The sequence below is a fragment of the Dermacentor variabilis genome, chromosome 10, assembly GCF_050947875.1.
Source record: "Dermacentor variabilis isolate Ectoservices chromosome 10, ASM5094787v1, whole genome shotgun sequence".
In the NCBI taxonomy this organism is placed as follows: domain Eukaryota; kingdom Metazoa; phylum Arthropoda; class Arachnida; order Ixodida; family Ixodidae; genus Dermacentor; species Dermacentor variabilis.
In genome coordinates this window covers 130669117-130684709 of record NC_134577.1, presented here as the reverse complement: position 1 = coordinate 130684709, position 15593 = coordinate 130669117, and the positions used below count along the sequence as shown (strand labels likewise).

The 15593-nt window shown below is 46.1% G+C and overlaps 1 long non-coding RNA gene across 2 annotated transcripts; it reads left to right on the top strand.

The window, feature by feature from the left end:
• The first annotated feature begins 1231 nt into the window (after nucleotides 1–1231).
• Nucleotides 1232–14744, top strand: LOC142560960 (uncharacterized). Of its 2 annotated transcripts, XR_012823496.1 has the most exons (5): nucleotides 1252–1318; nucleotides 1395–1453; nucleotides 2404–2473; nucleotides 3570–3638; nucleotides 13314–14744. It is a non-coding gene; the product is annotated as an uncharacterized LOC142560960 (long non-coding RNA). The 2 variants fall into 2 exon arrangements; XR_012823495.1 differs by having other exon boundaries at nucleotides 1232–1453.
• Nucleotides 14745–15593: the final 849 nt, after the last annotated feature.

The window sequence follows — 15593 nt, the reverse complement described above, 5'->3', positions numbered from 1 at the left end:
TGTGTGTGTGTGACGCGCTTGGTGTGTGCAAAGAGCAATTTAGTTGTGCGTGTGACGAATGTGTATGCGCAAATAGCACGACCACGAACGAAGATGGAACATCGCGTTTTGGCGTGCGCAAACAGCAATCGAGTTGCGTGTGTGACGCGTTCGTTCGCGCAAACAGCACGACCACGAACGAAGCGATGCAACGTGGAACAGCGCGTTTTGCGCAATCTAGTTGTGTGTGTGTGCGTGGCGCGTTTGTGGTGTGCAAAGACCACGACGACGATCGTCTTCTAACTGCGCCAGAGCAAACCGACTGTTGGATTCTACATAGGTATTGAACGGGCGTTAAACCTAGAGAAACACGGGATTGCGACGCGACTAGCCGCGATGTATAGCACTGTACATGTACGTACGTAAGTTTACTGCACAGACTTAATTCGGAGTGAAGGGACACGCCACGAGTGATTTGTATGTGGAGGTTAACTCATACGTGCATTAATTAGCGGCGGTATAGGAAAAAAAAAAAGGGGGGGGGGCGGGAGCGGAGGGAGGCGGGATTGCTGAGACAGGTGCTCGAAAGCGTTTCCACGCATGTTTTGTCGGTGTACTCGATGAACTAAATGCCGCTTTAAAGAAATTGTGACGAAATGTTGGCATGTGCGTAGTGGCACAGTTTAAAATGTGTCGGAGAGTAAATCCGAAAAGAACCGAAGCATACCATGTGTAAAAAATGTGTGAAAACTACAGCTGCAAGCTTATGTTATGCAGCATTGACCGATGTCGAGATATTGTTCTCATGAACGTAGCATCCATCGCCTTTGAAATGTTGGCATGTGCGTAGTGGCACAGTTTAAAATGTGTCGGAGAGTAAATCCGAAAAGAACCGAAGCATACCATGTGTAAAAAATGTGTGAAAACTACAGCTGCAAGCTTATGTTATGCAGCATTGACCGATGTCGAGATATTGTTCTCATGAACGTAGCATCCATCGCCTTTGCACGCATGTGCTGGCTTCGGCGCACTATCATCAAGGCATTGATCAAGGTTAATAAAACTACCCGCAAAGAGTGCGTCGCCCTGGTGTCGGTTTCGGTTCTCAACAGTTTGTAAATTGTGCTTTTTGTTGGCGATTCTCTAGACAAGGGATGAAAACGAAAACTGGCAATTAAAATAAGCAACACGTAGAATATTTTAAACGAAAAACTGTTTCAACATTTCTTTATGTAACTCTTAATTCTAAGGCTCTAAGCGCCACCTATTTCCGGTAGTCAAAATGTGCCATGGCGGCTTCCTGTCAATTGGATATGAGCGTAGCATGGGAGCTTCAATGGTACATCTCAGCTTTTTTGGTTATCCCCAGCTGTTCCTTATATTTCCTCGTAATAACTCTTTCTTGTACCCAATAGAATACCGAATATGAATCGTATAGAAGCTCAGAGGCTGCACCTGTCATTCACATAGACAGGTAAGGTAGCTGTTCGCGACCACTTTCAACTCATCTGGGACGTACATAATTTTTTTGTTATTTATGCATGCTTAGGCATCATTTTTCACGCCGCCTGAAGTTCTCGCTAAAAGTACGCTTTAAATGCACTGCACGCCTTAAATTGACACCCATCTAACGTGTTTGAGCCGTTATTTATAGCCCATATTTTGCGGACTACGATTTTAACCTCATGCGCACTACCGCCCGTTTGTTCTGTTGCGCTCGCGATATCAATGTTTTTAGATCCAGAAGGCTGCTTCCGCATGAGAAAAGAGACTCGCCGTGTTAGATTGTACACATGGAAAGCGAACGCTGTGACACATTCTTTATATTGGCCGACTTTGCAAGCGGTGGCATCATTGCCGTCGTCGAAGTGTATATACAGGCACACTATAATAGAGACATACGTATTTACAGTGCCAAATGAACAATTTGGTGTTTCGTCCCTTGGCGCTCTCCTGCTCGGCCTGACAGGCAGGTGTCACGCAGTGCGTTGCACTGAAAGCGCATGAGCATACCGCGAAATCTACGCGAGCGTTTTTATAGACAAATGCTCGAAGATTTCTATCACCAGCTGCCACTTGAAAGTGCGTTTAGCTAGCAGGCCAGCAGTGTAGTGTCTGCGCTTTCAAGCATACACTTGATCATACGAAGATAATGAGACAAAGTGTAAACACATGAATGACAGATTCACTATTTCTTGACACTCGTAAATCCTCAAACCTGCCAATTGTTCGTTGGTGCGTGAAAAAGTGGAATTTTGTGATGTTTAAAAGCAGACATTGGTTCATCCAAACGTGGCTTTGCCTAGGCCGTCGCATTGTATGAATGAATTATCAAATGCATGGGCATTGGAGCAATGAGGTGATGTAGTTGAAAAATGCACCTTTGTTCTCTTTTCACTTTGCCTCATGGTATGCTGTCTCAAGTTTAGCCATTGTCAAAGCAGCAATTTCGACTGGCACAGCAACACTCATCTGAATGGCATCTGTCAATGTCGTAAGTTGTCATTGCTCCTTTCAGCACATATGTTGCATGGTCTTTGACATCTTCAGTACGACCTAAATGTGTTTCACAGCTGTGATTGCCGCAGTGCATATAGAAGCAACGAAGTGATCCCAAATACTTTTGCAGAATAACTGAAATGTGGGCAAGTTCATTCGGATTCATGATTATGGCAGATTTGAACCCAACACTGTGTAACACTACTACACAGACTGGCGTTTCGGGTAGTTGAGACAAGAGTCTTATTAAAACCTCGTTGAGATTTGACAAACTGTTAGCTAGGTGGGATAAAGTAATTGTGATTCAGAATGGTAGCCTCAACATTGAGCAGAAGGCAAGAGGTGAGTTTTTTATTGTGATAATTTTCTACAAGCATGCACATTAGCGTTACAGTAGTACAAGCATCTTTGTAGCACATCCTTCCCTGTATAAAAAGGGTCATGTTGCTTACTGCTTAGCTGGTGTTATGCATTGTCCACTTCTATGGTGTTGATGCCCAGGATCTCTACAAAACGGAACCTCTTCGGTACAGTCGTGTGGCTGCTTGTGTTCGTCTCCCCTAGCCAGAGGCATGAAGGGGGGGGTTCACGGTCACTGACCAAGTCTGATATATAACCCGACGTTTTGGAACTACACACGGGTTCCTTGTTCACTGAGTAGGACAGGAAATCGTCGTCACTTATGTAGCCAGCATGTGACGTAATGAACATGTGTAAATGGCAGGCATAGTCCCTGGTGTCCGGTTCATCGTAGCTGGCGTCAATTGAACGATTAGCAATTCTAGCAGCCGCCAGGATGACATGTTCTTTTCTTTGGCAACAACAGTGGCATTGTCCCAGTCAATCTTGTGACTATGTTCCTGCGCATGCTCGGCAAATAATAGTCGTGTGACTATTATTTCTTAGATCACGTTTTTTTTTTTTTCGTTTCCATGCCTGACCAGTCGAACTTTCATCGAACCCTTGATTATGCAGCCAGAGGCAGTGGCACTCGTTGTGTCCTGTTTGAGATGAATGGTCTTTTTGTCCGTGTCTATCCACTATCACCTGGGCTTATCTCCTGGCTGCTGAAGTGTGCCTGCATTTTCCAGGTCAACTACTCGGACATTAATGTCTGGATACAAATTGGGTAGATCTTGTATGCCATGCCCAACATCAGAGTAAGTTTTCTGTTTCTGCTTGCACTTTTGCTCATGCACTTTCATTTTCCTCGGGTCCGGGAGTTGTGGAAAGAAGCTGTTTGCAGTAGCTGGAAGTGTAGTCCTAAGCCTTTGGCTCGTAAGCATTTGCACTAGCGAGGAGCTATTTTTCAGAAGGCTCAGTCTATAATCGTATGTCTTGTAGGCATCACCTGACGTCTCAAGGGAGTTCTTGGATAAGTTTATGGTGGCTTCTGTGAGATCATTGCGCTGTTGGTAGCGTGGACTGCACGCCATTTGTTGGAATTCTTATGAATTCTGCAAACAGCGAGCTGCGCCCTTTTGGAAGCTACAGTTTGTTGCGGTTCACGACCACTACACTATTGCACGCCTTGTGAAAACAAAGAGGCATTGAGTCGCAACCACAGGTCCTGTCAAACTAGCCAGTACTAGCTCAGGATACCCTTACTAGTATTTTGTGACGATGAGCCACCACACCCCTCCAATAGAAAATATGTCCATAGTGAACTTCTGTAACAGCTTTTCTCGGAATCCCAATTGCAGGAGTGTCACCCTTCTCTTAGCCCTGTGGTGCTAGCATGTACAACATGACTTGAAGACATTTGCTGTTTGTATGTATTTATGATGCAGCACTTTGTCATCTTGATAGGCATTTTTTGATTTCAAAGTGGCCTTCAAGTGAGAAGTGCTGGGTGGGTAAGCTCCTGTAGCTTCTTGGGCGCGATGGTTTTATTGCAAAAATATCAACATGTCTTGGACTACATTGTCCTTGTAAAGCCAGAATTCTTTCAGAGTTTGCAACACCTTGTCCAGCTCTTTCGAGTGAAAATGCAAAGTTGGCAGCAGCATTAATCTAGCACTTGTTCTTTCTTCAATTGTTGTAAAGAAGGTGGGGAGAGGCAGCATGCATAGCCTTCAATCTTGGTAGGCCCTTGTGGTGCCTGTTATTCTCCTTCACATGAGAACTTCACAGTGTATCAGCTGCGGGAAAGTCTTTGCCTAAGATGTACATTATGCCTCATAATGCATCAATCATGTGCTCATTTTATAGATTGGGAAACAGATTGTTGCCCCATTTATAGAATTTATCTCTAGCTTGCAAGAAAGAAAGCACTTCTTTCTATATCTGGGCATAGCCAGGCATTCTGTCTCTGCAAAATATCTTGAGGCGTATCTAGTAACATGTTGCCCATCGTCTTGCTTTTGGCTGAGCACTGCAACTAGACCACAGCACAAAGCATCAGCTGTGATTAGCAGCTGGTCTCTCATTTTGAGGAGCACCAGCCAAGCACTGGATCTGAAGAAAGTATTTCTTTCCATTTTGAGAATTCTGGAACCTGTGTGGGTTCCAGACAAACCATGCTTTGAAAACAGCATGCTGGACAATGGGTGTAGTGTTTGCATGTTAGGAGCGAATAAACCTAGATAGGTGGTCATGCCCATTAGCAGCAGTATTTCTGGAGGATGGTCTTGGCATGTCTGTGACAGCTTTGAGCTTGTTTTCGTTCATGTGCCCCAAGTAGGATGTTATTGTGATGCCAAACTTACATTTTTCTTTGTGGATGGCAGCTCTTGCACAGTGGGTGCCCTCAAATGTACTGCAGAGTTCGTTGTGTTCATGTTTAGTTGAGCACCAACTGATAACCTCTACCATATGACAAGCAACACATATAAGTTCTGGATGAATATCATTCATATACCATTGTGTTTGATCTGGGGCACACCAGATACCAAATCGCATGAGCAGTTAAAGCGAAACCAACGGAACGGTGCTGTAAAGGTGGTCAAGAACTTTCTGTAATTTTGAGGGATTTGCCAAAACCCTGAATTTGGGCATCAATTTTTCATACACCAAGCTGTGACTTGTAGTATCTGAAGGGTATGGTCTACTGCAGGAATTGGCTCATAGGGCTTGCTTGTTCAGTTTTTGTGTAATCCATAAAAGTGTGGAGTTATGGCTTCGTCACCATAAGCATGCACCAAGGAGTTGGCTCTGTCATAGCTGTCGTAAAACCAGTCTTAAACCTGGAGAAGTTTGGCTTTCGTATTCTATAAAAGCAGCCATACAAAACAGTGAAATATTAGTGCACAGGACACAGGCTCCAGTGTCAACATTGTCATGCAAGCTGCGCAAAGTATTTGAGGATGCGGCTTTGAATCTCCACAACCATTAACATTCTCAATCTGTCTAAGCACTCGACTTCAGCTTCACAATCACCTCTGTGACCTATTTAGCAAATTTATTTGGAAATAGCAGCATTCTGCCTGATGCACGAGATGGAACTTTATGTTGTGCTAGTCGCCTTACACACTGACCACAGTAACTTGGAGATCACCACCTTCTCGAAATGTCACGAACCACATTGTTTTCAGGGTGAGACAAGCAATCGTGTCTAATTATCATCTGTGACAAAAAATAACTGATGCCTGTGGCAAGGTGCCATTCAAGTGGTTGAGTTCCTCCAGGAGGTAGGGGGTGATACGAGTGAGAACCCTCAAAAGCCAATTATGGCCTTAGCCAAGCAGCCCCAGGTGACATAGTAAAGCTTTTTGGGCACAATGTCATTAGGCACCACCCTATATAATTTATTTGCTTCCACAACATCTGCATGGCTCGCGAGTGTCCGGTGGTAAATTTCTGAAGCCACATCAACCTCGATGTAGTATCCCTAGTTCCAAATACTTCAATCTGCATGCCACTATGTATGGTGGGGGTTACTGGGAAGGAGAATAACGAACAGCTACACATAGATAAAAACTCCCTAAAGGCTGTTATTGTGGAAGGACTGCCCAACATCAACACACGCTATATGATACAAGAATGTTGCTGCTATCAAAGATGAATTCAGTCAGTAATTGAGGATGAAGATAGTTTTACTCCATAGCCTTATAAAAAATGGTAAAAGAAAGCTAATAAATTTGTAACATGTTTTCAATCTTGTCTGAAAAAAAAATCATTAGTATGTCTTCAAATATATCGCGCAGCCGGTAATCCTGTTCTACTTCTTCATGACCTTCAGGTACGCTAGAGAAGTCTTTCTCATCATTGGGCTAAAAAATGTAGTTGAGCAAAAGGAGTAGACCTAGGTGGCTGACAGGATGGCTCTTCTTTAAGTGCTGTGCGTAGAAGAAAAAAACATGCAAACATCTTCAACACTGTAATGGGCACTAACTGTTAGGGATGAAACATGAAAAACCCTAAGGAAAAGATTTAGGTTTGGTGGATATGTAGAAAATACACAGAGACTAAAGACAGTGAAGGACAACGAAAAATGTTTGTGTAAGCTTCTTCACCAATGCGTTTGTTGCCTGTAGACAACACCAGGCAGAACTCGGAAAGCGACCTTCACCCCAAGTCGACGTCAATTCTGCGTGCAATTTGTGCATATTGACACAAAGGTGTGGGGCTCCTGCACTGCAGAACAGCGCGCGCAAAGGTCGGCGTCACGAAAGATAATAAAGTGCGTAAGCTGCACGCTCTTGTTCTGCCCCACCATTAAAGAGAAGCATACATTTTGCACGACTCTGTCTCCAATCTACGTTACATTTTTCGGCGGAGGTGTGGGGTACATGCTACCACTCGCAGATCGAACGCCGTCTACAAGCCCAGTACGAAGTCTGGTCAAGCTGACTCCCGTGCAGGTACGGAAAGCTGTCGACTTCAAGGACTGCCACCTGAGCACGAGCCTCTACGCAATCAAGTCAGAAGGATGAATACATTGGTTCCACCTTCTTCATCGACCGCCCCGACCGAGGTTGTCCTCAACCAGCGACGAATCCCCACGTCCTTCCATGGGGACACCTTTGAGGATGTAGAGGACTGGCTCGATCACTTTGAGCGTGTCGCAGAATTCAACGTCTGGACTACAGAGCGCAAACTACGCAACACCTACTTTGCCCTCGAGGACTATGCACGGACCTGGTTTGAGAACCGTGAGGCAGGGCCCTATCGACATGGGACGAATTCCGACGGCAGCTAATCAGCACATACGCCAGCTTCGATCGCAAGGAGCGAGCTGAATCTGCAATGCAGGCGAGAGTACAGAGGCCGAACGAAAGCGTCGCAATGTTTCTCAAAGGTATGTGCCGACTTTTCCGACGCGCAGATCCGTCCATGCCAGAAGAAAAGAAGCTAAGGAATTTGATACGCAGTGTCGAGCAAGAGTTATTCGGTGCCCTAATACGCAACCCACCAAATATTGTTGCAGAGTTTCTCGCGGAAGCCGTATCGATGGAAAAGGCACTGCAGCAGCGAACAAGGCAGAACCGCGACGTGTCGACCCTATCGCGTGATTCTCTCGCTATATCCCTGGACAATATTAATCCCTTGTGGGAGCTCCTTAGGCTTATCGTTCGAGAGGAGCTTCGAAAGCTTCAGGTGGCTCCAGCATCGGTACAGCGACCTGCTCTGTCTGAGGTCGTCCGGGAGGAAATCAGGCAGGCAGTCCAAGTCCCAGAGCGAAGCGAGACACCACAGCACAAGATACGGCAGCCACAACCTCGCATGTCGTATACAGAAGCTGCACGAAGTTCGTTGTCCCCGATTTTTCGCGATGTGAGCGACGTCCTGGACCTTCTTGGTGTGCGCGCCGTTGAACAAGACACTCGCCTCGTTACACGCCATTCATGGCTGAAACACACCCACCCCACAAGAGCGACGTATGGCGCTCCGCAGACTGGAGGCCCTTGTGTTTTCATTGCGGTGAAGCCGATCACCTCTACAGGGCGTGTCCCTACCAATGAGCTGGGCTCCGTGAATTTTCACTGAATGCGCCGTGCCCGTGCAATGGTGAATGCGCCCTGGAGATTGACGCATACCTCGTTTGCTTTGCCCCACGATTCCGTGAACCCCGGTCACCGTCACCCGCCCGAAACAGGTCTTCCAGCCCCCTATTCAAGCTGAGAGCAACGAGATGTCGCTCACTCAGCCCAGCCTCCCGGGAAAACCGAGTCCAACGACCTGCGGAGGAAGAGGCCGCTGATGTTGCGAACGCTGAAGATCCTCCACTGCAAGGACCGCGATATGACGTAATTGAGACGCAAAGAAAGCAGTGTAGTTCCGTACCAGTTACCACAGATGACCACGAGGTCATGGCGTTAATCGAAACGGGTGCGGACACGTCTGTTATGAGCCAGAATCTCGCGCGTATACTGAACAAAGTTTCGACGCAATGGACCGAAACTCAGATTCGTACTGCAGGAGGTCATCTCATAACTCCAATGGGCCGGTGCACGGCACGAGTCAACATTCGGGGCTTCACGTACATCGGCGACTTCGTCAATCTTCCTGAATGTTCAAAGGACCTTATACTCGGCATGGATTTCCTTCAGGCGAACGGTCCATCATCGACCTGCAAGAGTCTAGAGTCAGCTTCACTACTACGCAAGCCATAGCGAACAGTAATGACAACGACCGTGACATCGCGCTTCGCGTAACTGACGATCACATCACGTTGCGACCCAAGAGCAGCATGCTTACCCTTGTCCAATGCGACATGGAGGACGCCGCCGAAGGAATTGCTGAGGCAAACATGCCCCTGCTTCTTGAGCGCCACATTTGTATAGCCAGAGGGCTTCTTCAGGTGCAAAACAAATGTTCAGTCATTTTGCTAACAAACTTTAGCAACGATTATCGGCGTGTACCGCGAGGAACAACATGGCCGAACTGAGCTCATTTCTTCACGAAATCACTAACGTTACTGACATTGCCACATTGGAAACCGCATCGTCTCAGCAGTCTGGGTTCCCCAGCCTAAAAGAACGGATTCACGTTAATGTCGCTCTGCCAGACCATCAGAAAGACCGTCTACTGAGTCTCGCGAATGAATTTGTAGACTGTTTTTCAACGTCATCCAAAGTGCGGCGCAAGTGTATCACAAAACACCGCATTATTACGGACGAGTCTGCATGTCCTGTCCGTCAGCATCCTTACAGAGATGCTCCAAGACGACGTGATCCAGCCATCCACCAGCCCGTGGGCCTCCCCTGTAGTGTTAGAAAGAAAGACAACACACTATGCTTCTGTGAAGATTACAGAAAGTTGAACCGTGTCACCAAGCGTGATGTTTATTCATTGCCACGAATCGACGACGCATCGGATCGTCTACAACATGCCAAGTTTCTTTCTTTGTTGGATCTTAAATCAGGATATTGGCTAATCGAAGTTGATGAACAGGATCGTGAAAAAACAGCATTTGTGACACCTGATAGGCTGTATGAGTTCAAAATTCTCCCCTTGGGTCTCTGTTCCGCACCTGCCACCTTTCAGCGGATGATGGATACCGTGCTTGCTGAACTCAAATGGCAAACCTGCGTCGTATACTTAAACAATGTCGTTGTGTTCTCGAGCACGTTTGCCGAACATCTCGCATGACTCGAGGGTGTCCTGCGATCCATACTGCCAGCCTCACCATCAAGCCTGAAAAACGCTACTTCGGGTTCCAAGAGCTCAAATTTTTTGGCCATGTCGTTGGTCCTCAAGGCGTCCGACCAGACCCCGACAAGTTAGCTGCCGTCGCTGAGTTTTCACCACTCACAGACAAGAAGGCTGTCCAACGCTTCCTTAGTTTGTGCGCATATTATGGGCGCTTCGTCAAGGGCTTCTCGAGAATTGCTGAGCCTCTAACAGGGCTTACATGCGATGATGCGCCTTTCATTTGGGCAGACGAGCAGCAGCAATCGTTCAATGAAATGCGCAAGCGTTTGCAAGAGGCCCCGATACTTGCTCATTTCAACGAAGACGCTGACACTGAAATCCATACTGATGCCAGCAATGAGAGTCTCGGTGCTTGTGCAGTGGCAAGCTGGTGCGGAACGACCCGTTGCTTATGCAAGCCGCAGTCTCACCAAGTCTGAGAAAAACTACTCAACCACTGAAAAAGAATGCTTAACGGTTGTGTGGGCAATTGGTAAATTCCGACCCTACTTGTACGGTAGACCCTTTAACGCTGTGAGCGATCAACCACGCCCTGTGCTGGCTTGCCAACCTCAAGGATCCTTCAGGCAAACTAGCCCATTGGAGCCCTCACTTACAAGAGTATGATATTACAGTTGTCTACCGATCTGGCAGGAAGCACAGTGACGCCGACTGTTTGTCACGTGCACCACTCCCTACGACTTCATTGGACCCTGACCATGACATGCCATTTGTCGCCGTTATCGACGCCATAAAGATGGTTGAGCACCAGCACGCTGACGCTGAGCTGCTGCCGTGGATCAAACACCTCCAAGGAGTTGAAGGTGTTTTACCCTGCTTGCTTATGTGCGGCTTATCATCATACTACTTGCACAACAACGTCCTTTACAGGAAAAACTGCGGAAGCGGCCCCAATACGTACCTCCTTGTCGTGCCGTCGGCGCTACGCCACAACATTTTGCGAGCCTGCCATCATGAGCCATGCGCGGGACACCTGGGATTCGCCAAGACTTTAGGCAAGGATACGACAGAAATATTACTGGCCCCGGCGATATTCTTCTGTGCAACGGTACATGAAGACCTGCCATGATTGTCAGTGCCGCAAGAAAGCACCAGTTAAACCGACTGGCTTTCTCCATCCTGTGGACCTTCCTCAAGCACCGTTCCAACAAATAGGAATGGATCTACTTGGGCCATTCCCAGTGACCTCTTCGCGCAACAGATGGATAGTCGTCGCTACCGACTACTTAACCCGGTACGCCGAAACCGAAGCTATTTCGCAAGTAAATTTATATGAAGCGGCCAAGTTCTTTGTACGCCGCATCGTCCTACGACATGGTGCACCATCTGTTCTCATCACTGACCGCGTTACAGCATTTACAGCGGAACTTATGCAGGATGTTCTCCAGCTGACGCATAGCTCTCACCGCAAGAACACTGCATATCACCCTCAAACCAATGGATTAATGGAACGTCTGAACAGAACACTGGCTGATATGCTCTCCACGTATGTCGACGTAGAGCACAAGACGTGGGACGCGATCTTGCCCTATGTGACTTTCGGGTATAACGCTGCTGTACAGGAGACTACATAGCTTACGCTGTTCGAACTTGTGTAGGCGCCACGTCAGGTCAACATTTGACGCCATGCTACCTATGGCTGATAATAACCCGACCAGCGAACACGCAGAAGAGTTCGTACAAAGAGCCGAAGAGGCACGCCAGCTTGCTCGGCATCGTATCCGGAGCCAACAGCATACCGCCACCCTTCGATACAACCAGGGTCGTTGCGACATCCATTACAATACCGGCGGCTGCGTGTGGGTCTGGACGCCCGTCCGCCACCATGGACTCTCAGAAAAGTTGATCCGCTAGTATTTTGGTCCCTACAAGGTTACACGCCGCCTCAGTGACGTGACCTACGAAGTGGTCCCCTGCAGTTCTGAGCCCAGTTCACTACGTCGTCGTCCTCCCGCTGAAGTTGTTCGTGTAGTGCGCATGAAACCCTACTATACGCATACCTGAATGCTGAGATGCACCTGAGGAGCTCCATTTCTTATGTAGCTGAAAGAGCTTTTTGAACCGAGACGGTCGCTCTTCTCATGGGAGGCAATTGACACAAAGATGTGGGGCTCCCGCACTGCAGGACGGCGCACGCAAAGGTCGGTGCCACTAAAGACGATGAAGTGCGTAAGCTGCACGCTCTTGTTCTGGCCCGCCATTAAAGAGAAGCGTATATCTTGCAAGACTCTTGTCTCCAATCTACGTTACAATGTAATCGTTGTCGGGTGTAAAATTAAGCTTTATATTGCATGTTTTACACATTACTCATCTGATGCCTTAGCAGCGAAGGTTTTTCCTCTGCCTTTCTTGTAAAAAAATTTTGGGAAGTGCCCACGTGCATCTACTTTTATTTATTTTTTTTTTGTCCATGGCACATGTGCTGTTGGCCTGGAACTGATTCACAATGGTATTAACAGCCATAGCGTTCAGGGCCCCGTGTCGCTGAAAATCCAGCAGTGGTGTTGGCGACCTTTTCCATATGAGAAAATTTATCCCGAACCATGCATCCCGATTCGTGCAGGCCCTCCACGTGGCATATAGGCGTTACTGAACTAATTAAAATTCTCAAAGTATAATGTGTCAAAATTTCATAAAGTATGGCTTGCACACAACTTTGAGACATGATAGCGTTGGATTGTAATTTGAATATGCGAGAAAACATCATTCTGTTGCGCGGAAACTCAAACACAAACCCCTTTTCCAGCTGCCATTTCAGGTATGTCTTAGGAGTGGCATGCCCCAGAAAGCTTGCCTTCGCGCATAGCGTTTGCCACCAGCATTTCAAGGGAAACATTACAGAAGCATAAGCTGCAGTTGCCCGGAAGCGTGAGAAGCAGCCAGGGATCTTTTAATGCTATCGTGTTCCACTCTTAAAGGCGCAGCTTAAGTGTCCTCCAACCTTTTTTTTTTTTTTTCGCTGTTTGGGGACTGTCTTCTTGAAGGTGTTGCTTCGTTTCCTTTCTGCTGTAGGGTGAATGCAATATCTGCTTTGAACAACAGCAAAGCCACGTTTTGATTGCACTTGATGCTGGCCGCACTAGCGCGGCATCTCTCCTATCCAACAGTTCACTATGATGTTATCACTGAAATAGAATACACAGGACATCTTCGTGTACCACTTCATCTACCTCGAAGTAATATGCCATAGCTCTATGATCATATCCTTAACATCCACTACTTTCTTGGATTCATTTCAGATAGCTGGAATGTACAGACTAAAAAAGCTCGGAAGCGCTTGCACTCTTTGGAGAATTTTGTATGAGCATTTTCAGGCTGTTCTGGTGACAATAAAAAATACTGGCTCTCCTGTAATCGAGAATAGATGTAAGCATGAAATGGCTGCCGACAAAGCAGATTGATTGTAGATGTTACTAGCCACAATCTTAAAATGGGTGTAGCGCACATTCGCAATGGCACACCCCACCCCCCCGCATCACGCAACTGTACACTGGTCCATATGGAAGCAAGTTCCCTGTCAAAGACAGAACCCCATTGCAAGTCTCGTCTAGGTCCACCATATGCGCCGTGGACCTCGCGGACTGCTGGCATTGAAAAGAGCACAAGCAACTGTGTCTCAGTGCCAAAAAATGACAAGTGTACAGTGCCTTGTATCTGCCTCTGAACGTTGCTATTAGAAGTGACAAATAAAACTTCAGCATACTAGAAGTTACAGCTTGAGTGATATTGTGAGCAAATATTTAGAACTCAAAAGCAATATTTTTTAACATGTTTGGGAAGTAACTAGCATATGTATTGCAGTCTTGACTGTTTGCCCGGATGAGCTGGTTTGAGTGCCAGGATAATGGCTCTGGTTTTTGGTTCATTGAAGGTGGCTGACAACAGGAGCTAAAAGCATTTCATGCTTAAAATGTCTGCAGCAGCGGCACTGTTCGGTTAGTCAAGGACCTCATTTCATGGCCCTCATTCTGACACCTTCGAACACTGTTTCTGCCTTTGTAACGCTTCCTAGAATTTGTCCTTCAAATTCTTGTGTGAAAGAACCATGCATCAATTTTGGCATATTTCTCAAACTGTACGAGCAGAATTGCTGCTGATTTCATAAATACAACCTGTAAATCAATACAGCAGAATTGTTAGTTGAAATATGTAATCCAAATCAAGGAGCCATTCTCAAGACGATGTTCCCGCTGGCACTAATGCGTGTCATTCCTGGCGTTGGTGAAATCTTTATTCTACATTATAAAGCATGAAACGTTCGCACATGCTCTTATTTCCTTGTTTTTTGGGCTTTGCTGTTTCAAGGAGCTTTGCCCTTTGAGTGGCAGCAGCCTGATTGACATAACTTCTGACTCACGTATTTAACATTTTTGCACGGATTGGTCAAGGAGTAGCCAGATTTTGAGAAGTACATCTTTAGCAGAGTCTATAGGTGCTGGCTTTTGGTGTGGAGAGACAAGCAGCTTCATAGCTTCCCTCCTGTCTCTTATCATTGTGTCAGCAAACTGAAATGAAAACTCTCGAAACAGTATATTTGTTAATGAGGAATCTTTGCAAGGCACATTGTGAAGCACATGCCGATGAATTGCTTCAACCTTTTACATTAAACAAATTATGCCATGTGCTGTCAAGAGGCAAATAAAGCTGTTTGCTTTAAAAATTAACAATAATCTCCACAGTTTGTGAAGTGATTGAGATATTGTTACCCAGTACCTTCAACAAAGATGTTATGGGAAACAGTGCAAGGAACTAGCATACTTACACTAATTGCATGTATTTGGCGAAGTTGTGTGGGAGACAAGATAGCCAACCAATTTTCCTTTAATGCATGTGAGCTTTGTCATCTTCATGGTGTAATGTAATCTTTTCAGGTAGCAGATAAAGAATGTGTGGCAACATGAAATGGCCTTTGATGACACAGGCGAGTAGTGGATGCCACACTTCAGTTCTAATTAAAGTTACATCAGCACAGAGCATGTATGCTACGACCAAGTTGGGTCCATACTTTGGATTACCGTGTACAGTGTCACTCTCTTCTGCATTGCAGAAGATGGAAGCCAGTGTTTCTTTGCTGTTGCTATTTCAATTTAGTATATTTTCATGTTTTCATGCTCTGCAATATACAGCCAGAGGTTGCACGGTCTTGAAATGAAGACTACTTTTTGTGTTTCCAAGATAAAATTTTAGCTATAATAAACGGAATTTCCAAAAAACAAATTTTATGTTTGGCCTGCCTTCTTTTGGGTGATCAGACATGGGAGCTATTGAGGCATCATGGCTCATACGTGCTGCCTTTATGCTTGAGAGGTGTGTGCACAATGCTCCTTACATGTTGAAAAAAAAAAATGGAGACCATCCATAATTGGTCTTGGGTTGCTTTCTTAGCCACAAGTGCTATCTGAAAATATAGCTGCTTTTTGTTACTCTTTCTGGCGGTGCGTTTTAGATACATAAAAATTATGATGGACGTGCATGTTCAGTGTGATTGCAGGAACGAAAAACTTTACTGAAAGATCCTT